We start from the raw sequence: 24,100 nt of genomic DNA, 5'->3' as shown, positions 1-24,100 counted from the left end.
ACAACCTCCTTTTAGCCAGCAGAGGACTCTGAGGCATGCCTGGATGATTTCTTTGTCTGGATTAGAACAGCAAGTGAAACGCCAGTGAAGGCTGCCATTAAAGTGGTGATGAAATAACAGATGAAAGCCCCATTTTCCCCAAAGCCACCCTTGTCAACATTTAACATGTCTGAAATTGAAAGAAGAAATAAATTTGAACCGTTTGTTACTGTTTCTATTAAACTTATATCACCCTCAACGCAAAACAAAGTAAGCTACCTTAGTAAGTATAAAAAAAATGAGTTAGATCATATTCTTCTGTGCAGATCTTTAGCATTGTTTTTCAGGATGTTTGAGGGCTATTGATGAGAGGTTTAACACACAGACTCATGACTGGCAGGAATACCATCTTAATTCTGAAGGGAAAAAGTTATACAGCACAAACACGATAATTTTCAAAAAGTAGAAACTGGTTAAAAAGTTGTAATTTAATGTTATTTTTCTTACAGAGTCAAAATAATACATACAGTCTCAAATATACATATAACACCACTAAGATTTGGGCAAGTATCTTCAACAAGGTCCTATATTTCTGACAGCATATTTGACCACTCTTCTAGTTAACATTGGTAGAGGATTTCTTATTTATTTATAGGCCCAAACTTCTCTTTTAAGCCTCATGGTTTGTTTCCCTGCCCTGTTTCTCATGCCTGCTGTAAATAGTTTTTTTTTCATTATTAAAATCTTGTACCTTCCAGTTTATCTGCATTTGAGTCCAGCCTGACAAAGCCAGGCTTCTGTGGACTAGAAGTTGCTTGAGCACCGTTGAAGGCAGTTTTAACAGCAATGTACTCTGAGTCCTGACCAAAAGAGAAGCCCTTTCTTGAAGATGTACACCTCAGAGTTTAACCAATATTGGAGCTGCTCAAATGGAGAGGTTTTAGGGTCAGTGGGGACAACAAAAACATTAGCAGTTTGCCCACAACGACAGGAATGTTTGGAAGTTCAAAGCTCACGTTCATCAGAGAGGTTGTAACAGACTTTAAGCTAGCGCTAGCTGCTATTAGCTTCACAGACAGCCCAGTAACAGGGTTCTGTGGCGCTCTGTTTCCTTGGAGCTGCACCACACAACACTCTGCTGCGTGAATGCAGACTGAAACAGGAAAACAACAGACATGTGTTCAGTCTTTGTTGTTTATAAGTTAATGTTTCAATAAAGGTTTAAGTGTCAAAGGAGCAGGATAGTTTTCACACGCCTAGACCACCCTCTTGTTGCTATAGACCAGGGGTGGCGAACACGCGGCTCTTGAGCCGCATGCGGCTCTCGACCAATAAGAATGCGGCTCTTTGCCTGTTACCATATTTTCTATATACTGTGGCTCTTTCATCGTTTCATGTTTCTTTTCTTCTTTTTTTTATATCTTAAACACACTTAAATCCATCAGGGGTTATTAAAAACAAATAATATTTTAAAATTAATAAATTAATTTGACAGATTGGGTGTTTTTTATGAGACGTAAGACGTAAGAGACGTAAGTGACCGCCAATCATATGCGCGGATTACGTCTCATGCCGGGAAATTAGGTAAACATTATATATGCATGCAGACCGCAGACTTACCTTCTTGTACAGTAGGTGGCGGTATGCACCTTAAAGTTGCTTGTGATCCGCCATAATAGAAAAGAAGAAGAAGAAGAAGAAGAAGAAGAAGAAGAAGAAGAAGAAGAAGACGACGACGACGACAACCACTGAGCTATATAATACACTGGAGTGCTGATTTTGCCGAAAAACTGAAGTCACTGGCCGCCATCTTGCTACTCCCTACTCTCACAGAATCCCATAGGATTTGGTTGCAACAACAAGCAGTTTTCTGGCTGAGTGAAAACGTGTCATAGGTAATTCTACATTCAGTGGATGTACTAACACTGTCAACTACTAGGAAATTAGGTGCTGAAATATTTTACATGTTATTCATATTAAATATATGTATATATAAGTATGTGTATATGTATATATGTATATATATGTATAAACATATGTAAATATATGTTTTTGTATATTGCTATTTATATATTTATAAATGATAAACATATATATTTAAATGAATAAAATGCAAAATATTTCAGCACATGACTTTCTCAGTACTTGATATTTTTAGAACATAACATAAAACTATATGGCATTTGACATTTTAAAAGTCTTAAGCCCCCCTGAACATGAGAAAATCCTCGTTATTTGATGCTGTAGCGCACATATTCCCTAGTTACTGAGGGGAAATAGGGAGTACCAATATGGCGGCTGGTGGCTTCAAAGCGACTCGTTCAAACAGACGGTGATTAGCACTCCAGTGTATTATATAGCTCAGTGACGACAACGACGACTTACCTTCTTTGTAAAAATGGCAAAATGCAAAGCTAAACGAAAATATGACGATGAACACAGGACATTTCTGGAAGAATGGGAAGATGCTTACTTTTTTATTGAACGGAATGGCAAATCGCTCTGTTTATTATGCGATACCACGATATCACATTACAAGGCTTCAAACCTTCAGCGTCATTTTAGCACACTCCATGCTAATATTGACAAGGATTTCCCCAAAGGTACTGAACTACGGAAGCAAAAATTGAGCACATTGAAAAGCCAGGTAAAAAGACAGTCTCAAATGTTTCAGCAATTGACCAAGCGTGGAGAAGCTGTGACACTTGCATCCTATAAAGTGGCATGGAATATTGCCCGTGCTAAAAAACCATACAACGAAGGCGAGTTTTTAAAACAGTGTTTTGGAGATTTAATTGACATTTTGGCTCCAGATAACAAACAACTCAAAGATTCCATCACTGATCTCCAGATGTCACGACACACAGTTGAAACCAGAATATCAGACATAAATAATGCGCTTGAATCTGATCTACATGCAGACCTGAACGCATGTGCTTATTTTAGTGTAGCATTAGACGAGTCATGCGACATACAGGACAAGCCACAGTTGGCAATATTTGTACGAATGATTTCTGAGGACTGCGTGGTGAAAGAAGAGCTTCTCGATATTGTCCCATTAAAAGACAGAACTCGCGGCACTGACGTAAAAGAAGCGATGATGGAAGTATTCAAAACAGCGAATATGTCTTTAGAAAAACTCACCGCAATAGCCACGGATGGAGCGCCATCGATGATTGGTTCTGTGAACGGCCTTGTGGGCCTTTGTAAGGGTGATGACCTCTTCCCCGATTTTTGGAATTCTCCTGATTTTTCCTGACGTCTTTAGGCACAAAAATACTTAGTCAGACTTTATTCAATAAATTATTTTCGTTCAGCTGCACATTAACGGTGCACATTTGAGCTAAATTACGTTTCACTGCTCCCGAGTAGAAAGAGAACCATAAATATCGATACGGTATAAAATAATTGATAGTATAACATATAATAAGGAGAAAATTTCGTCATTTTTAGGTTTATCTGGGCTTTTTTTCTGAAAACTGCTTTAATATTCACCGTTATTGCCGTTAGTCAGTCTTTGTGCCTTTATATTCTTCCAAACATTGAGCCAATTGTCAAATATTTGTTGTTTTTTTTATTTATTTGTAAAATGGCTTGAATATTTGTTCAAGCTTTTGAGAAAAAAGAAACCGCTAAATTAACTTAATAAAATTGATTCGTTACAAATGCAGACCGCGGGCTCTATGTAGTTTGTTTGAGTGGCGTTGCCATAAGGTGACGTCATCGGGAGGCGCAAGGCCCACGGAGAATCTGGTGACGTCATCGGGAGGCGCAGGGACCATGGCGATTTTCTTCGTAAAATTGTCCGTTTACAAGCCGCAATCCCGCTCTCGAATAAAACCTACACCCCGCTATAATTACTTTAGTAAGTTGTCCAGACCAATTACAATATTTTGCGCAATTGAGCAAACGTTAAACCAACAATGTATAGTGACGTCATCAGAAGACGCAGGACCCGAGTCAATCTGGCAGCCCGAGTCAATCTGGTACCTACACCCATAGACATATATAAAGAGTAGACCCCGCATCGACCGCTCTCGCCTATAGGCGCTGACGAGATTTAGGGGCACCATCTTGGGGCGGTCGACAACTCCGCTAAGTCTAATGTGTTAACCAGGTGCAGAATCAATTTTAATCAACTATAACTCGTTTAATGTTGAACTAATTTTCACATTTGTTTTGCTTAAAACTTTAAAACTATAGCTATTATAACAAATGGTCCAATGCGTTTAAATAATCTTAGTGGGGTTAAAAGTAATAGAATATTCTGACATGATGTATGTATGTTTCAAAACACAGCCACGCACACATTTTTTATAATTTTTTTATTGCTATATAAACAAACACATTTGTACATGTACATATGTACATATACTTCCCAAAAAGAACCCGTGATGGGCGAAATCTGTAAAGTAGAAACCTTTATTTATTTTTTTACAATTATTATATACAATGAAATACACTATAGTATATTAAAACCATAGAACAAAACCTTTTTACCGGCCCAAGCATTTGTTTAACAAATGAAAGTACTATATAAACGTTTTTTTATTATTATTTACAAATAAGCTGTAAAATAATAATTTTAATCAATACGAACTGAAGGCTTCAAATTGCGGAGATCAGCGCGGCCCACCGCGACCCGAGTCATTGGATTAGAACGGGAGAAAATGAAAAATTTATATAAAAAAATACAAAGTACAGTAGGACAAATAGTGACTCGTGTGTATTTCACTGCTCTTTTGACTGAGGCGCTGCATCCGTGACTCCGCTCTGTAGCGTTTTTTTCTTCTAAAGCCCGCGGTGCATGTGAGGTTTTTTTTCGGGAGAAGAACACATTTTTATCGGTAGTTGTCACTATTTTTTCTTCTGGGCAAAAAGATTCTTATAAACCGACACGCCACCTGATGAGAACTGTAATGAACGGCTCATCAATGCAAATCCGTGAAGCAGCGAGACCGTGAAAGGTGAACCGCAATATAGCGAGGGTTCACTATATATATATATATATATATATATATATATATATATATATATATATATATATATATATATATATATATATATATATATATGCTGTTTATTCACTAATGTCTAACAACAACTTTGTATCTCCTATAGAAAACTTACATTCTGATCAAAAATATAAACAATGTCTTTTCATCTTGCTTGTGAAAGTTATCCCTCGAGCCCTGACATAAATAGTCCCTCGATTTAAACAAAAATGAGCCGCACAGTGCTGAGGCATCATTAGTGTGTCAACTTGAATCAGCAGGATTAGGTATCAAGTCGACCGCCCCAAGGTGGCGCCCGTAATTCCTGCGCAGCGACAGTCAATGCGGGGTCTACTCTTATATTATGTCTATGGGTGTAGGTACCAGATTGACTCGGGCTGCCAGATTGACTCGGGTCCTGCGTCTTCTGATGACGTCACTATACATTGTTGGTTTAACGTTTGCTCAATTGCGCAAAATATTGTAATTGGTCTGGACAACTTACTAAAGTAATTATAGCGGGGTGTAGGTTTTATTCGAGAGCGGGATTGCGGCTTGTAAACGGACAATTTTACGAAGAAAATCGCCATGGTCCCTGCGCCTCCCGATGACGTCACCAGATTCTCCGTGGGCCTTGCGCCTCCCGATGACGTCACCTTATGGCAACGCCACTCAAACAAACTACATAGAGCCCGCGGTCTGCATTTGTAACGAATCAATTTTATTAAGTTAATTTAGCGGTTTCTTTTTTCTCAAAAGCTTGAACAAATATTCAAGCCATTTTACAAATAAATAAAAAAAACAACAAATATTTGACAATTGGCTCAATGTTTGGAAGAATATAAAGGCACAAAGACTGACTAACGGCAATAACGGTGAATATTAAAGCAGTTTTCAGAAAAAAAGCCCAGATAAACCTAAAAATGACGAAATTTTCTCCTTATTATATGTTATACTATCAATTATTTTATACCGTATCGATATTTATGGTTCTCTTTCTACTCGGGAGCAGTGAAACGTAATTTAGCTCAAATGTGCACCGTTAATGTGCAGCTGAACGAAAATAATTTATTGAATAAAGTCTGACTAAGTATTTTTGTGCCTAAAGACGTCAGGAAAAATCAGGAGAATTCCAAAAATCGGGGAAGAGGTCATCACCCTTACAAAGGCCCACAAGGCCGTTCACAGAACCAATCATCGATGGCGCTCCATCCGTGGCTATTGCGGTGAGTTTTTCTAAAGACATATTCGCTGTTTTGAATACTTCCATCATCGCTTCTTTTACGTCAGTGCCGCGAGTTCTGTCTTTTAATGGGACAATATCGAGAAGCTCTTCTTTCACCACGCAGTCCTCAGAAATCATTCGTACAAATATTGCCAACTGTGGCTTGTCCTGTATGTCGCATGACTCGTCTAATGCTACACTAAAATAAGCACATGCGTTCAGGTCTGCATGTAGATCAGATTCAAGCGCATTATTTATGTCTGATATTCTGGTTTCAACTGTGTGTCGTGACATCTGGAGATCAGTGATGGAATCTTTGAGTTGTTTGTTATCTGGAGCCAAAATGTCAATTAAATCTCCAAAACACTGTTTTAAAAACTCGCCTTCGTTGTATGGTTTTTTAGCACGGGCAATATTCCATGCCACTTTATAGGATGCAAGTGTCACAGCTTCTCCACGCTTGGTCAATTGCTGAAACATTTGAGACTGTCTTTTTACCTGGCTTTTCAATGTGCTCAATTTTTGCTTCCGTAGTTCAGTACCTTTGGGGAAATCCTTGTCAATATTAGCATGGAGTGTGCTAAAATGACGCTGAAGGTTTGAAGCCTTGTAATGTGATATCGTGGTATCGCATAATAAACAGAGCGATTTGCCATTCCGTTCAATAAAAAAGTAAGCATCTTCCCATTCTTCCAGAAATGTCCTGTGTTCATCGTCATATTTTCGTTTAGCTTTGCATTTTGCCATTTTTACAAAGAAGGTAAGTCGTCGTTGTCGTCACTGAGCTATATAATACACTGGAGTGCTAATCACCGTCTGTTTGAACGAGTCGCTTTGAAGCCACCAGCCGCCATATTGGTACTCCCTATTTCCCCTCAGTAACTAGGGAATATGTGCGCTACAGCATCAAATAACGAGGATTTTCTCATGTTCAGGGGGGGCTTAAGACTTTTAAAATGTCAAATGCCATATAGTTTTATGTTATGTTCTAAAAATATCAAGTACTGAGAAAGTCATGTGCTGAAATATTTTGCATTTTATTCATTTAAATATATATGTTTATCATTTATAAATATATAAATAGCAATATACAAAAACATATATTTACATATGTTTATACATATATATACATATATACATATACACATACTTATATATACATATATTTAATATGAATAACATGTAAAATATTTCAGCACCTAATTTCCTAGTAGTTGACAGTGTTAGTACATCCACTGAATGTAGAATTACCTATGACACGTTTTTCACTCAGCCAGAAAACTGCTTGTTGTTGCAACCAAATCCTATGGGATTCTGTGAGAGTAGGGAGTAGCAAGATGGCGGCCAGTGACTTCAGTTTTTCGGCAAAATCAGCACTCCAGTGTATTATATAGCTCAGTGGTTGTCGTCGTCGTCGTCTTCTTCTTCTTCTTCTTCTTCTTCTTCTTCTTCTTCTTCTTCTTCTTTTCTATTATGGCGGATCACAAGCAACTTTAAGGTGCATACCGCCACCTACTGTACAAGAAGGTAAGTCTGCGGTCTGCATGCATATATAATGTTTACCTAATTTCCCGGCATGAGACGTAATCCGCGCATATGATTGGCGGTCACTTACGTCTCTTACGTCTTACGTCTCATAAAAAACACCCAATCTGTCAAATTAATTTATTAATTTTAAAATATTATTTGTTTTTAATAACCCCTGATGGATTTAAGTGTGTTTAAGATATAAAAAAAAGAAGAAAAGAAACATGAAACGATGAAAGAGCCACAGTATATAGAAAATATGGTAACAGGCAAAGAGCCGCATTCTTATTGGTCGAGAGCCGCATGCGGCTCAAGAGCCGCGTGTTCGCCACCCCTGGTCTATAGCAACAAGAGGGTGGTCTAGGCGTGTGAAAACTATCCTGCTCCTTTGACACTTAAACCTTTATTGAAACATTAACTTATAAACAACAAAGACTGAACACATGTCTGTTGTTTTCCTGTTTCAGTCTGCATTCACGCAGCAGAGTGTTGTGTGGTGCAGCTCCAAGGAAACAGAGCGCCACAGAACCCTGTTACTGGGCTGTCTGTGAAGCTAATAGCAGCTAGCGCTAGCTTAAAGTCTGTTACAACCTCTCTGATGAACGTGAGCTTTGAACTTCCAAACATTCCTGTCGTTGTGGGCAAACTGCTAATGTTTTTGTTGTCCCCACTGACCCTAAAACCTCTCCATTTGAGCAGCTCCAAATATTGGTTAAACTCTGAGGTGTACATCTTCAAGAAAGGGCTTCTCTTTTGGTCAGGACTCAGAGTACATTGCTGTTAAAACTGCCTTCAACGGTGCTCAAGCAACTTCTAGTCCACAGAAGCCTGGCTTTGTCAGGCTGGACTCAAATGCAGATAAACTGGAAGGTACAAGATTTTAATAATGAAAAAAAAACTATTTACAGCAGGCATGAGAAACAGGGCAGGGAAACAAACCATGAGGCTTAAAAGAGAAGTTTGGGCCTATAAATAAATAAGAAATCCTCTACCAATGTTAACTAGAAGAGTGGTCAAATATGCTGTCAGAAATATAGGACCTTGTTGAAGATACTTGCCCAAATCTTAGTGGTGTTATATGTATATTTGAGACTGTATGTATTATTTTGACTCTGTAAGAAAAATAACATTAAATTACAACTTTTTAACCAGTTTCTACTTTTTGAAAATTATCGTGTTTGTGCTGTATAACTTTTTCCCTTCAGAATTAAGATGGTATTCCTGCCAGTCATGAGTCTGTGTGTTAAACCTCTCATCAGTAGCCCTCAAACATCCTGAAAAACAATGCTAAAGATCTGCACAGAAGAATATGATCTAACTCATTTTTTTTATACTTACTAAGGTAGCTTACTTTGTTTTGCGTTGAGGGTGATATAAGTTTAATAGAAACAGTAACAAACGGTTCAAATTTATTTCTTCTTTCAATTTCAGACATGTTAAATGTTGACAAGGGTGGCTTTGGGGAAAATGGGGCTTTCATCTGTTATTTCATCACCACTTTAATGGCAGCCTTCACTGGCGTTTCACTTGCTGTTCTAATCCAGACAAAGAAATCATCCAGGCATGCCTCAGAGTCCTCTGCTGGCTAAAAGGAGGTTGTGCAGAACGCCGAGCCTTGCCTGGATCTGACCAGGTCTGCAAAAAAGACAACATGTGTTAGTTTTTTTTTAGATTTCTTTTGTGAATTTAAAGTTAGTGCAACAAATCACCGCCTTGTTGCTAGGCAACAAGTTAACGGCCATGAAGAAGTGCCAGTTCTTCGGCTAACAGTAAAAACGTATGGATTAAAAATTGTAACTGAAGGAGAAAATATACAGTTGACCACATATATAATTAGGTTTCAATAGATTTTTAGTTTGACTGGCTAAGAAATCTTTAACATTAGTTTTTTTTTTCCTTGTTGTGAAAGAAACTGGTTTTGCTGTCTTGGTTAAAGGAAAATACTGGAGAACTGTCTTTCTATCCATTTACCCATCTTTACCACTGGGGTGAGGAGGGAAATCACAAAATAAACTACACCTAGTTAATTACGAATCTCGCATGTTTGTCAGCCAAAAATCAAAGCATAAAACAGAGGGATTATTGTTATTATTATTATTATTAGTTTTTTGTAGCTTAACTGGAGTTTTAGCTCTAAATGCATTTTAAATATATATCATAGATGGATAAAATGAACGCCATCGTTTTTTTCTCTTTAATTTAATGACACTTTTTTCTACAAGATCATCACCTTAAGGACAGCATCGGGCCCGGATCTGTAAAACCGAGCTGGATCTGGGTCTTTTTTCACAACGGGCAGAAATCAGCACGGATCTGGGCCAGAAGTGGGCCGCAGGTGCTGCAGAGCTCCTACATGTACCGTCAGATTTAAATATAATATAATATAATATATTATAGCACTCTTTTGCATTTTAGCCATGTCAGTTAATATTACAGTCATTACATCCTCACAACCATGCAGGGGAACAAGAAGAAGACTGAAGAAGCTGTGGCAGACGGAACCCCAGAACTATGATTAATTATCCTGACACGGAGGAGAGACACAGCTTGTTGGTTTTGGAATAAAATCAACAAAATCCTTAACTTAACTCGCCTTTTTGTTCTCTCTCGTAAATCCCATGCAAACTGTCATGTTTCTTTAAGTTTGTAAGGAAGCCTTCAGGTAAGTGATTGTCTTTGCACTGGGGCATCCAGTGAGAAACGAAGGAGTGAAGCTGCCAGTCCATCATGTCTTTCATATAAACATCTGTTATTTCAAAATTCTCTCCAAAAAAACTCCTTTAACAAAGCTTTTTCTGACTCACAAATCCTTTGTAAAAGCTTAATGACGGAGTTAAAGGCTGTCCGAAATCGGCACAGCAATCCAAAGCTCCTTTCCTCTATAGTGTTCTCACTGTTGACCCTATGAAACATTTTAAGAATATTGAATTTACTGTTTATTTAAACACATAATAACAGAATAAAACTTTTCTGCCTGTCCCTTCATTTTTCATGCACACCAGTCTCATCAGTTCCGTGAGTGGGAGTCGTCCAAAACTTTTTTATGACACATTAATTCATCTATTAACTGTATATTTTAAAGCTACCAAAGATATTTTAAATGTATATAACTTAGAAAGAGATATACAATAATACAACACTAAATGCTATGAGTAGCCTGCAATGGTGTTTAGGATCCAGCAGGTGTCATCGCTACCATCGCTAGTTCTGATGTACTCTGTGTACATTAGAGTAGTAGCTTGTAGTTCACTTCAAACTAAGCTGGTAATGTTTTCTCCTTTTCTGTAATTTGTTTTATTGCACGTTCCTTTCCTTGGCTGCAAATGGCTGTTTCAAACTAACTCAAGGACACTGAGACTGTCACAAAAGGACCACAGGAGTTTTTGATATTGGTACTTATATAATGTTTACGTCAGGGCTGGATGATAGAGAAAAAAAGCATATCGGTAAAAAAGAAATCATATTGATCCACATCGATAATTATCAACAAATTCAAATGTATATTTTAAGTGCAGCCCTGGCCATTTTATTTTATTTGACCTTTTTTTAGATACAGAACGCACAAACACCGAATTCAAACTAAACCCTTTATTCAACCAAGGTTTTACAAAAACTGCTAGATTTTAAGAAAGAATGCGTGCTCTCTGAACTCTTTGAAGGAGACGAAGCGTTCCTGGGTCTGCGTTCGTGATTAGTTGGGAGGATGTAATGACTGTAATATTAACTGACATGGCTAGAATGCAAAAGGAAGAAAAACTGCTATTCTATTGAACTTTTTATTGACCCTTTTTTTCTGTCATCGATATACGTCTGTCGATCCATATATATTGTTATTGAATTATTGTCCAGCCCTAGTTTATGGAATGTTTATCATTCTAAGCTTCACTTTTATTTACCATCATAGAATTTTTGTTTTGTTTCACATTAAAATAAAAATTTCTTAAGCAACAAACGTGTGCTGTATTATATTATATTATATTATTAGATTAGATTAGATTCAACTTTATTGTCATTACACAGGTACAGGTACAAGGCAACGAAATGCAGTTTAGGTCTACCCAGAAGTACAATAGCAGCAAGTGCAGGATAAACAATGGTTCCATAAGTACAGGATATGGGTTTTTTACTGAATAAATATAGAGATGGATACTATTATAAACAGAATTTTACTCATATATGTCATGAGTGGTGTGGGACTGAACCCGATAATCATCCGAAACAGAAATTCATTTAAAGGGATTTATTCAGGGAATGATGAACACAAAAAGGATCCAAAAAAGGCAGACATCCAAAAACAACTGACGGGAACAGGCGAACAAACTGGGCAGGATAAACAGAAACAGGTTAATCAAAAACAGACGTAAGGTGTCAGGGCTCTTACCGAGGCAGAATGCAGAACACAAGGAACAGCGCATGGGTATGTAAATGTGACGACCCGACAACTAACTGAGGAGGGAGTGAGGCTTAAATAGACGGATAACAGGTGAGCGGAATTGAAACTAATTAACCAGAGGTGGAAGCAATACAGAAACTGACAGGAGCTGGGGGGGAAAAAACCTAGAGTCCAAGGACATCAATGAGGACAAAGCGCAGAACTAATACAGAAAACAGATAACAAAATAATGAACCGGCTAAACAGGACTCACGAACCTAGAACACAAATAACCCAAGAGGCAGGAAAACAACACTAACCAAATAACACAAAACATTACAATATATATATAAATATATTATATTATATTATATTTAAATCTGACAGCGCTGCATTTTGTGACTCTAGTTACTGTACCGGGCCAGGTCTGGGCCAAATAGGTCTGAAATGAGATCATGATGAATGGACCGTGTGAAGCAGAATTGAGATACAAATACTGGACAGAAAAAAACGATGGCATCAATTTAATCCATCTATGGTATATATTTAAAATGCATTTAGAGCTAAAACTCCAGAAAAGCCATAATAATAATAATAATAATAATAATAATAATAATAATAATAATCCCTCTGTTTTATGCTTTGATTTTTGGCTGACAAACATGCGAGATTCGTAATTAACTAGGTGTAGTTTATTTTGTGATTTCCCTCCTCACCCCAGTGGTAAAGATGGGTAAATGGATAGAAAGACAGTTCTCCAGTATTTTCCTTTAACTAAGACAGCAAAAACAGTTTCTTTCACATCAAGGAAAAACAACTAATGTTAAAGATTTCTTAGCCAGTCAAACTAAAAATCTATTGAAATCTAATGATATATATGGTCAACTATATATTTTCTCCTTCTGTTACAATTTTTAATCGATACGTTTTTACTGTTAGCCGAAGAACTGGCACTTCTTCATGGCCGTTAACTTGTTGCCAGGCAACAAGGCGATGGTTTTGCATAGCACTCTGGGTAATATAGTTCTTCATTAAAACTATCAAATCGGAGACTTAAACCGGATAAAACCTGTATAAATGAAGTATATACAATGATGGGACTCTTGATAAAACATTATAAATATATATTTTTTTGTTTTTAGGTTTGATTTATGATGTTTTAGTTGGTCTTGTGATTTCGCTCCCTCAGTGGTAAAGTCCACCCCCCCACACACACAGCCTAATGGAACAGTCCACTTTAAGTCTTGGAACGAACCTTCCGAACTTTTCTCATTTTGTCTTCCATCGAAGAGAAGTCAACACCACGACGAAAACATGGTAAGAGTAGTTTTAAAGGTTTAAGGAGAGTTTTATTGGAATGTAAGCTTATAGAGTTATTTCAGGGAAGATGAACCGGTTGTTCATTGTGTCAAAAACGACAGTTTTAACTCCGCAGAAGCGTAGCGAAGAAGATTTTAGTTCACTTACTGATTTTTCCTGACGTCTTTAGGCACAAAAATACTTAGTCAGACTTTATTCAATAAATTATTTTCGTTCAGCTGCACATTAACGGTGCACATTTGAGCTAAATTACGTTTCACTGCTCCCGAGTAGAAAGAGAACCATAAATATCGATACGGTATAAAATAATTGAAAGTATAACATATAATAAGGAGAAAATTTCGTCATTTTTAGGTTTATCTGGGCTTTTTTTTTCTGAAAACTGCTTTAATATTCACCGTTATTGCCGTTAGTCAGTCTTTGTGCCTTTTTAAAACTGATCCAACGTCTCTAACGGTTTTAGTTCCCGCCGTTGATCCAAACGGTCGCGATGCCAGTCACGTGATCAGGGAACCCGTTTGAAAAACGCGGAACTCGGAGAACCCAAATGGATTTCCCTTTAAAGTTCTGCTGCTGCTTGATTAACACCGGTTCTGTCTCCACAGGTATCCATGTTCTGCCTAAGCAACAACTTTGGACCAGCGGACAGAACCGGCTGACTGAGCTGGGGGCGGGTTTATGGAGACCGTTGACCAATCAGACTGTGTTGAGCGCCACGATCGATTGATTGTCGCGCAAGAGGAGGAGGTAAATGAAAGCTTAGTCGGACTCGGCCCCCCCCCCCCCCCCCCAATAAAAATGATCATGGTTTTTATGTTATTTTATCATTTCAATTTCCCCACTGAGGAAGAATAAATCATGATTTGCATTCTAGAGAAAGAGGAAATGCAGCCAGGAGCCAATCAGGGTCATGTGTGGCTCCAGGTCATTTCAGGCTGAAATGTCCCAAAGTTAGCTGGCATGGAAAGCACATTTCAGGCCATCTTTGCTAAGAAGTCATTTGTTTTGTGGCTTTTTTCTCTGCCACCAGCTTAAGAAATCCCCGTCATCTTCAGAAAATCTGATGAAAAATAGAAATTCTGCTGCAAATGAAAGAAAAAGATGGTTTATTTCTGTCCCTGTTCTAGTAAAGATGAGCAGCTCAACCTTTGTTGTCATGGAAACCACATCATTAGCACACATTAGCTAATTGAAGTATTTTGCAGCATTTTTAGTTATTTTGCGATCATCGTTTTTAAAAACCAGCTGAAAGCCGTTTTGTTCCACCGGGCTTGTAGGTGGCGATTTTATTGAGCTTCTTTTTATCTCCATCTTTTAACTTTCCCTCCTTCCTCCTCCAGCGTGAGTGCATCTCCGTCCACGTGGGCCAGGCCGGCGTCCAGATCGGGAACGCCTGCTGGGAACTCTACTGCAGCCGGACGGCCAGATGCCGAGCGACGTGACCATCGGAGGAGGAGACGACTTGTTCAATACCTTCTTCAGTGAGACCGAGGCGGGGAAGCACGTCCCCAGAGCCGTCTTTGTGGACCTGGAGCCCACCATCATCGGTGAGTAGCATCTTTTTTGGCCTCAGTCGTAACCGAAGCCACTAAATTGTTGATTAAAACGAGCGTCTCTCCTCAGATGAAGTGCGCAGAGGCACGTACCGGCAGCTGTTCCAGCAGCTGATCACCGGGAAGGGGGACACAGCTTACAACTACGCCCGGGGACACTACACCATCGGGAAGGAGATCATTGACCCGGTTCTGCACAGGATCCGCAAAATGGTGGGTAGACGCGTGTGTGTGTGAGGACCATGTTAACTGGTTCTGGTGAGCGTGAGTTGAATAATGCAGCTGCCTCTGAAGTGGGCTGAGAAACGTTCTGTGGGCTGAGAAATGATCATGGTTTTTATGTTATTTTATCATTTCAATTTCCCCACTGAAATTGTACGTGGGCAAGGGCATGGAGGAGGGGGAGTTCTCCGAGGCCCGCGAAGACATGGCCGCCCTGGAGAAGGACTACGAGGAGGCGGGGGTCGACTCCATCGAGGGAGATGATGAGGAGGGGGAGGAGTACTAGACGGGCCGGCCGGTCCAAAGCCTCCATGTTTTTATTGTTCATTGTTCATGATTACATTAGACCAATAAAGAAAAAAAATCACAAAGAAATGTCTGTTTAATATCTGCTTAATGGTTGATAATTTCAAAATAGATTTTTAACGTGAAAAGTGAGCCTCATCAGGCATTTTCTTGGCTTATTTAGACCTTTCCTAGCAATGTTGGCTGGTTGTCTGATCCCATTACATCGAAAGTGGCCTACAGCACTGACTGAGAAAAAAACCCTGTTTAATAAACAAAAAAAAGGTTCTGTTTTGTGGTCTAAATTTTTGACAGAACATTTCCCGAGCAATTTACCAGTTTTTCTTTGCCATCATTAACAGCGCTCTTCATGCTGAACCCCAGCTCCATTCTTTCAGCACTGCGGAGCATTGTTGGGTATTTTTCTGCAGATATTATGTCTAGAAACTTCGACTACTGCATTAAAAAAGGACTTAATTTCTTCTGAGTTACTCTGGTGTGTTTCTGAACCTATGAACTCTTAATGATTTTTGCTTATTGCATAATTTGTGTTTATCATTCACAACTAGGCAGGATACTGAGACTCTTCAATTATCTCTTTAATCTGTATAAAAATCCTAATATTGTCCTAATATTGTTTGTTTTACAGAATCTAGACAAGCTATCATATAACTTTATATGGAGGAAGAAGCCCCATAAAATCAGAAAAAACATCTTGACTAATAAAATTGAGGAAGGGGGTTTATCGGTAATCAACTTCTCTCTTTTTAATGAGATATTAAAAATTAACTGGTTTAAAAGATTCCTGAAAAATCCAAACAGTCTGTGGAACATTGTTCCAAACTTCATCTTTGAAAAACTCGGCAAAATCACATTCTTACTTCAGTGCCCGTACTCCATCAACAGACTGCCAATCAAACTGTCAAACTTCCATAAACAGGCTCTAACTTGCTGGTCGCTTTTATACAAACACAATTTCTCCCCTCATAAATGTTTTATCTGGAACAATATGCACATCATACATAGAAACAAGACTCTCTTTATAGAAAACTGGTTTAAACATGATATTGTTCTGGTAGCCCAACTGTTAAATAACTCAAAACAAACTTTAACATATGACGAATTCACTCATAAATTTCACTTCCATCCTCCAAGAAAAGAATTTGACGTTGTAACCAGAGCCATACCCCATAGGATCATCACCCTACTTAGAGACGAGAAAGATTTGGATCAAATGACTTTTCTAGACAGAAAAATCAACAACAAAGTAATTAAAAACCTTATATGTGCAAACTCTATCCCTGGTTGAGCCGGGCCCAGGCCTCGGCGATGGCCGTGGTGTTGCTGAGCATGCACACGGCCCTCTGCACCTTGGCCAGATCTCCTCCAGGAACCACCGTGGGAGGCTGGTAGTTGATGCCTACCTTGAAGCCGGTGGGACACCAGTCCACGAACTGGATGCTGCGCTTGGTCTTGATGGCGGCGTTGACGTCTTTGGGCACCACGTCGCCACGGTACAGCAGGCAGCACGCCATGTACTTGCCGTGGCGAGGGTCGCACTTCACCATCTGGTTGGCCGGATCGAAGCAGGCGTTGGTGATCTCGGCCACAGTCAGCTGCTCGTGGTACGCCTTCTCGGCGGAGATGACCGGGGCGTAGGTGGCCAGGGGGAAGTGGATCCGGGGGTACGGCACCAGGTTGGTCTGGAACTCAGTCAGGTCCACGTTCAGAGCGCCGTCGAAGCGCAGAGACGCGGTGATGGAGGACACGATCTGGCTGATCAGCCTGTTCAGGTTGGTGTAGGTGGGACGGCCGATGTCCAGGTTCCTGCGGCAGATGTCGTAGATGGCCTCGTTGTCCACCATGAAGGCGCAGTCCGAGTGCTCCAGGGTGGTGTGGGTGGTGAGGATGGCGTTGTAGGGCTCCACCACGGCCGTAGACACCTGAGGCGCCGGGTAGACGGCAAACTCCAGCTTGGACTTCTTGCCGTAGTCCACGGACAGGCGCTCCATCAGCAGGGAGGTGAAACCGGAGCCGGTTCCTCCACCGAAGCTGTGGAAGAGCAGGAAGCCCTGAAGCCCGGTGCACTGGTCCGCCTGAGGACACACAACCAAGATGGAGGCTTCAGAACGTTTCTCAGCCCACTTCAGAGGCAGCTGCATTATTCAACTCACGCTCACCAGAACCAGTTAACATGGTCCTCACACACACACGCGTCTACCCACCATTTTGCGGATCCTGTGCAGAACCGGGTCAATGATCTCCTTCCCGATGGTGTAGTGTCCCCGGGCGTAGTTGTAAGCGGCGTCCTCCTTCCCGGTGATCAGCTGCTCGGGGTGGAACAGCTGCCGGTACGTGCCTCTGCGCACTTCATCTGAGGAGAGACGCTCGTTTTAATCAACAATTTAGTGGCTTCGGTTACGACTGAGGCCAAAAAAGATGCTACTCACCGATGATGGTGGGCTCCAGGTCCACAAAGACGGCTCTGGGGACGTGCTTCCCCGCCCCGGTCTCACTGAAGAAGGTGTTGAACGAGTCGTCTCCTCCTCCGATGGTCACGTCGCTCGGCATCTGGCCGTCCGGCTGCAGTAGAGTTCCCAGCAGGCGTTCCCGATCTGGACGCCGGCCTGGCCCACGTGGACGGAGATGCACTCACGCTGGAGGAGGAAGGAGGGAAAGTTAAAAGATGGAGATAAAAAGAAGCTCAATAAAATCGCCACCTACAAGCCCGGTGGAACAAAACGGCTTTCAGCTGGTTTTTAAAAACGATGATCGCAAAATAACTAAAAATGCTGCAAAATACTTCAATTAGCTAATGTGTGCTAATGATGTGGTTTCCATGACAACAAAGGTTGAGCTGCTCATCTTTACTAGAACAGGGACAGAAATAAACCATCTTTTTCTTTCATTTGCAGCAGAATTTCTATTTTTCATCAGATTTTCTGAAGATGACGGGGATTTCTTAAGCTGGTGGCAGAGAAAAAAGCCACAAAACAAATGACTTCTTAGCAAAGATGGCCTGAAATGTGCTTTCCATGCCAGCTAACTTTGGGACATTTCAGCCTGAAATGACCTGGAGCCACACATGACCCTGATTGGCTCCTGGCTGCATTTCCTCTTTCTCTAGAATGCAAATCATGATTTATTCTTCCTCAGTGGGGAAATTGAAATGATAAAATAACATAAAAACCATGATCATTTTTATGGGGGGGGTCCGAGTCCGACTAAAGGGCCTTTCAGACAGGAAGCGATTTGCGCTGCGCTGGCCGCGGGGTTCAGCGCAGCGCATTTGCGGTTTCTATGGCAACGCGGGCATTCGTCACGGCGCGCCGCGCTCGCCGCGCTCAAAGCGCGGCGCGCGAAGCGGTGCGCTGCGCTATGCTTGCGCTTTGCTCGACGCAGCGATAAACCGCCCTGGCGCGGCGCAAGCCATTGAAAAGAATGGGTTTCACAGCGCAGCAGTGCGGTCGTCGCAGCCTGTCTGAAAGGCCCATTAGCTTTCATTTACCTCCTCCTCTTGCGCGACAATCAATCGATCGTGGCGCTCAACACAGTCTGATTGGTCAACGGTCTCCATAAACCCGCCCCCAGCTCAGTCAGCCGGTTCTGTCCGCTGGTCCAAAGTTGTTGCTTAGGCAGAACATGGATACCTGTGGAGACAGAACCGGTGTTAATCAAGCAGCAGCAGAACTTTAAAGGGAAATCCATTTGGGTTCTCCGAGTTCCGCGTTTTTCAAACGGGTTCCCTGATCACGTGACTGGCATCGCGACCGTTTGGATCAACGGCGGGAACTAAAACCGTTAGAGACGTTGGATCAGTTTTAAAAAGGCACAAAGACTGACTAACGGCAATAACGGTGAATATTAAAGCAGTTTTCAGAAAAAAAAAAGCCCAGATAAACCTAAAAATGACGAAATTTTCTCCTTATTATATGTTATACTTTCAATTATTTTATACCGTATCGATATTTATGGTTCTCTTTCTACTCGGGAGCAGTGAAACGTAATTTAGCTCAAATGTGCACCGTTAATGTGCAGCTGAACGAAAATAATTTATTGAATAAAGTCTGACTAAGTATTTTTGTGCCTAAAGACGTCAGGAAAAATCAGTAAGTGAACTAAAATCTTCTTCGCTACGCTTCTGCGGAGTTAAAACTGTCGTTTTTGACACAATGAACAACCGGTTCATCTTCCCTGAAATAACTCTATAAGCTTACATTCCAATAAAACTCTCCTTAAACCTTTAAAACTACTCTTACCATGTTTTCGTCGTGGTGTTGACTTCTCTTCGATGGAAGACAAAATGAGAAAAGTTCGGAAGGTTCGTTCCAAGACTTAAAGTGGACTGTTCCATTAGGCTGTGTGTGTGGGGGGGTGGACTTTACCACTGAGGGAGCGAAATCACAAGACCAACTAAAACATCATAAATCAAACCTAAAAACAAAAAAATATATATTTATAATGTTTTATCAAGAGTCCCATCATTGTATATACTTCATTTATACAGGTTTTATCCGGTTTAAGTCTCCGATTTGATAGTTTTAATGAAGAACTATATTACCCAGAGTGCTATGCAAAACCATCGCCTTGTTGCCTGGCAACAAGTTAACGGCCATGAAGAAGTGCCAGTTCTTCGGCTAACAGTAAAAACGTATCGATTAAAAATTGTAACAGAAGGAGAAAATATATAGTTGACCATATATATCATTAGATTTCAATAGATTTTTAGTTTGACTGGCTAAGAAATCTTTAACATTAGTTGTTTTTCCTTGATGTGAAAGAAACTGTTTTTGCTGTCTTAGTTAAAGGAAAATACTGGAGAACTGTCTTTCTATCCATTTACCCATCTTTACCACTGGGGTGAGGAGGGAAATCACAAAATAAACTACACCTAGTTAATTACGAATCTCGCATGTTTGTCAGCCAAAAATCAAAGCATAAAACAGAGGGATTATTATTATTATTATTATTATTATTATTATTATTATTATTATTATTATTATTATTATTATTATTATTATTATTATGGCTTTTCTGGAGTTTTAGCTCTAAATGCATTTTAAATATATACCATAGATGGATTAAATTGATGCCATCGTTTTTTTCTGTCCAGTATTTGTATCTCAATTCTGCTTCACACGGTCCATTCATCATGATCTCATTTCAGACCTATTTGGCCCAGACCTGGCCCGGTACAGTAACTAGAGTCACAAAATGCAGCGCTGTCAGATTTAAATATAATATAATATAATATATTTATATATATATTGTAATGTTTTGTGTTATTTGGTTAGTGTTGTTTTCCTGCCTCTTGGGTTATTTGTGTTCTAGGTTCGTGAGTCCTGTTTAGCCGGTTCATTATTTTGTTATCTGTTTTCTGTATTAGTTCTGCGCTTTGTCCTCATTGATGTCCTTGGACTCTAGGTTTTTCCCCCCCCAGCTCCTGTCAGTTTCTGTATTGCTTCCACCTCTGGTTAATTAGTTTCAATTCCGCTCACCTGTTATCCGTCTATTTAAGCCTCACTCCCTCCTCAGTTAGTTGTCGGGTCGTCACATTTACATACCCATGCGCTGTTCCTTGTGTTCTGCATTCTGCCTCGGTAAGAGCCCTGACACCTTACGTCTGTTTTTGATTAACCTGTTTCTGTTTATCCTGCCCAGTTTGTTCGCCTGTTCCCGTCAGTTGTTTTTGGATGTCTGCCTTTTTTGGATCCTTTTTGTGTTCATCATTCCCTGAATAAATCCCTTTAAATGAATTTCTGTTTCGGATGATTATCGGGTTCAGTCCCACACCACTCATGACATATATGAGTAAAATTCTGTTTATAATAGTATCCATCTCTATATTTATTCAGTAAAAAAACCCATATCCTGTACTTATGGAACCATTGTTTATCCTGCACTTGCTGCTATTGTACTTCTGGGTAGACCTAAACTGCATTTCGTTGCCTTGTACCTGTACCTGTGTAATGACAATAAAGTTGAATCTAATCTAATCTAATAATATAATATAATATAATACAGCACACGTTTGTTGCTTAAGAAATTTTTATTTTAATGTGAAACAAAACAAAAATTCTATGATGGTAAATAAAAGTGAAGCTTAGAATGATAAACATTCCATAAACTAGGGCTGGACAATAATTCAATAACAATATATATGGATCGACAGACGTATATCGATGACAGAAAAAAAGGGTCAATAAAAAGTTCAATAGAATAGCAGTTTTTCTTCCTTTTGCATTCTAGCCATGTCAGTTAATATTACAGTCATTACATCCTCCCAACTAATCACGAACGCAGGCCCAGGAACGCTTCGTCTCCTTCAAAGAGTTCAGAGAGCACGCATTCTTTCTTAAAATCTAGCAGTTTTTGTAAAACCTTGGTTGAATAAAGGGTTTAGTTTGAATTCGGTGTTTGTGCGTTCTGTATCTAAAAAAAGGTCAAATAAAATAAAATGGCCAGGGCTGCACTTAAAATATACATTTGAATTTGTTGATAATTATCGATGTGGATCAATATGATTTCTTTTTTACCGATATGCTTTTTTTCTCTATCATCCAGCCCTGACGTAAACATTATATAAGTACCAATATCAAAAACTCCTGTGGTCCTTTTGTGACAGTCTCAGTGTCCTTGAGTTAGTTTGAAACAGCCATTTGCAGCCAAGGAAAGGAACGTGCAATAAAACAAATTACAGAAAAGGAGAAAACATTACCAGCTTAGTTTGAAGTGAACTACAAGCTACTACTCTAATGTACACAGAGTACATCAGAACTAGCGATGGTAGCGATGACACCTGCTGGATCCTAAACACCATTGCAGGCTACTCATAGCATTTAGTGTTGTATTATTGTATATCTCTTTCTAAGTTATATACATTTAAAATATCTTTGGTAGCTTTAAAATATACAGTTAATAGATGAATTAATGTGTCATAAAAAAGTTTTGGACGACTCCCACTCACGGAACTGATGAGACTGGTGTGCATGAAAAATGAAGGGACAGGCAGAAAAGTTTTATTCTGTTATTATGTGTTTAAATAAACAGTAAATTAAATATTCTTAAAATGTTTCATAGGGTCAACAGTGAGAACACTATAGAGGAAAGGAGCTTTGGATTGCTGTGCCGATTTCGGACAGCCTTTAACTCCGTCATTAAGCTTTTACAAAGGATTTGTGAGTCAGAAAAAGCTTTGTTAAAGGAGTTTTTTTGGAGAGAATTTTGAAATAACAGATGTTTATATGAAAGACATGATGGACTGGCAGCTTCACTCCTTCGTTTCTCACTGGATGCCCCAGTGCAAAGACAATCACTTACCTGAAGGCTTCCTTACAAACTTAAAGAAACATGACAGTTTGCATGGGATTTACGAGAGAGAACAAAAAGGCGAGTTAAGTTAAGGATTTTGTTGATTTTATTCCAAAACCAACAAGCTGTGTCTCTCCTCCGTGTCAGGATAATTAATCATAGTTCTGGGGTTCCGTCTGCCACAGCTTCTTCAGTCTTCTTCTTGTTCCCCTGCATGGTTGTGAGGATGTAATGACTGTAATATTAACTGACATGGCTAAAATGCAAAAGAGTGCTATAATATATTATATTATATTATATTTAAATCTGACGGTACATGTAGGAGCTCTGCAGCACCTGCGGCCCACTTCTGGCCCAGATCCGTGCTGATTTCTGCCCGTTGTGAAAAAAGACCCAGATCCAGCTCGGTTTTACAGATCCGGGCCCGATGCTGTCCTTAAGGTGATGATCTTGTAGAAAAAAGTGTCATTAAATTAAAGAGAAAAAAACGATGGCGTTCATTTTATCCATCTATGATATATATTTAAAATGCATTTAGAGCTAAAACTCCAGTTAAGCTACAATAAAATAATAATAATAATAATAATAACAATAATCCCTCTGTTTTATGCTTTGATTTTTGGCTGACAAACATGCGAGATTCGTAATTAACTAGGTGTAGTTTATTTTGTGATTTCCCTCCTCACCCCAGTGGTAAAGATGGGTAAATGGATAGAAAGACAGTTCTCCAGTATTTTCCTTTAACCAAGACAGCAAAACCAGTTTCTTTCACAACAAGGAAAAAAAAAACTAATGTTAAAGATTTCTTAGCCAGTCAAACTAAAAATCTATTGAAACCTAATTATATATGTGGTCAACTGTATATTTTCTCCTTCAGTTACAATTTTTAATCCATACGTTTTTACTGTTAGCCGAAGAACTGGCACTTCTTCATGGCCGTTAACTTGTTGCCTAGCAACAAGGCGGTGATTTGTTGCACTAACTTTAAATTCACAAAAGAAATCTAAAAAAAAACTAACACATGTTGTCTTTTTTGCAGACCTGGTCAGATCCAGGCAAGGCTCGGCGTTCTGCACAACCTCCTTTTAGCCAGCAGAGGACTCTGAGGCATGCCTGGATGATTTCTTTGTCTGGATTAGAACAGCAAGTGAAACGCCAGTGAAGGCTGCCATTAAAGTGGTGATGAAATAACAGATGAAAGCCCCATTTTCCCCAAAGCCACCCTTGTCAACATTTAACATGTCTGAAATTGAAAGAAGAAATAAATTTGAACCGTTTGTTACTGTTTCTATTAAACTTATATCACCCTCAA

At 39.6% G+C, this 24,100-nt stretch overlaps 2 pseudogenes; one reads left to right on the top strand and one right to left on the bottom strand.

The window, feature by feature from the left end:
* The first annotated feature begins 13,403 nt into the window (after positions 1-13,403).
* LOC118562914 lies at positions 13,404-15,515 on the top strand (annotated as a pseudogene).
* Positions 15,516-16,958: 1,443 nt separating this feature from the next.
* LOC118562912 lies at positions 16,959-19,747 on the bottom strand (annotated as a pseudogene).
* Between the last annotated feature and the right edge of the window lie 4,353 nt (positions 19,748-24,100).

Source organism: Fundulus heteroclitus, chromosome 4 (assembly GCF_011125445.2).
Source record: "Fundulus heteroclitus isolate FHET01 chromosome 4, MU-UCD_Fhet_4.1, whole genome shotgun sequence".
Lineage (NCBI taxonomy): Eukaryota > Metazoa > Chordata > Actinopteri > Cyprinodontiformes > Fundulidae > Fundulus > Fundulus heteroclitus.
The sequence above is the reverse complement of the archived record's forward strand: the minus strand, read 5'-3'. Positions and strand labels throughout refer to the sequence as shown.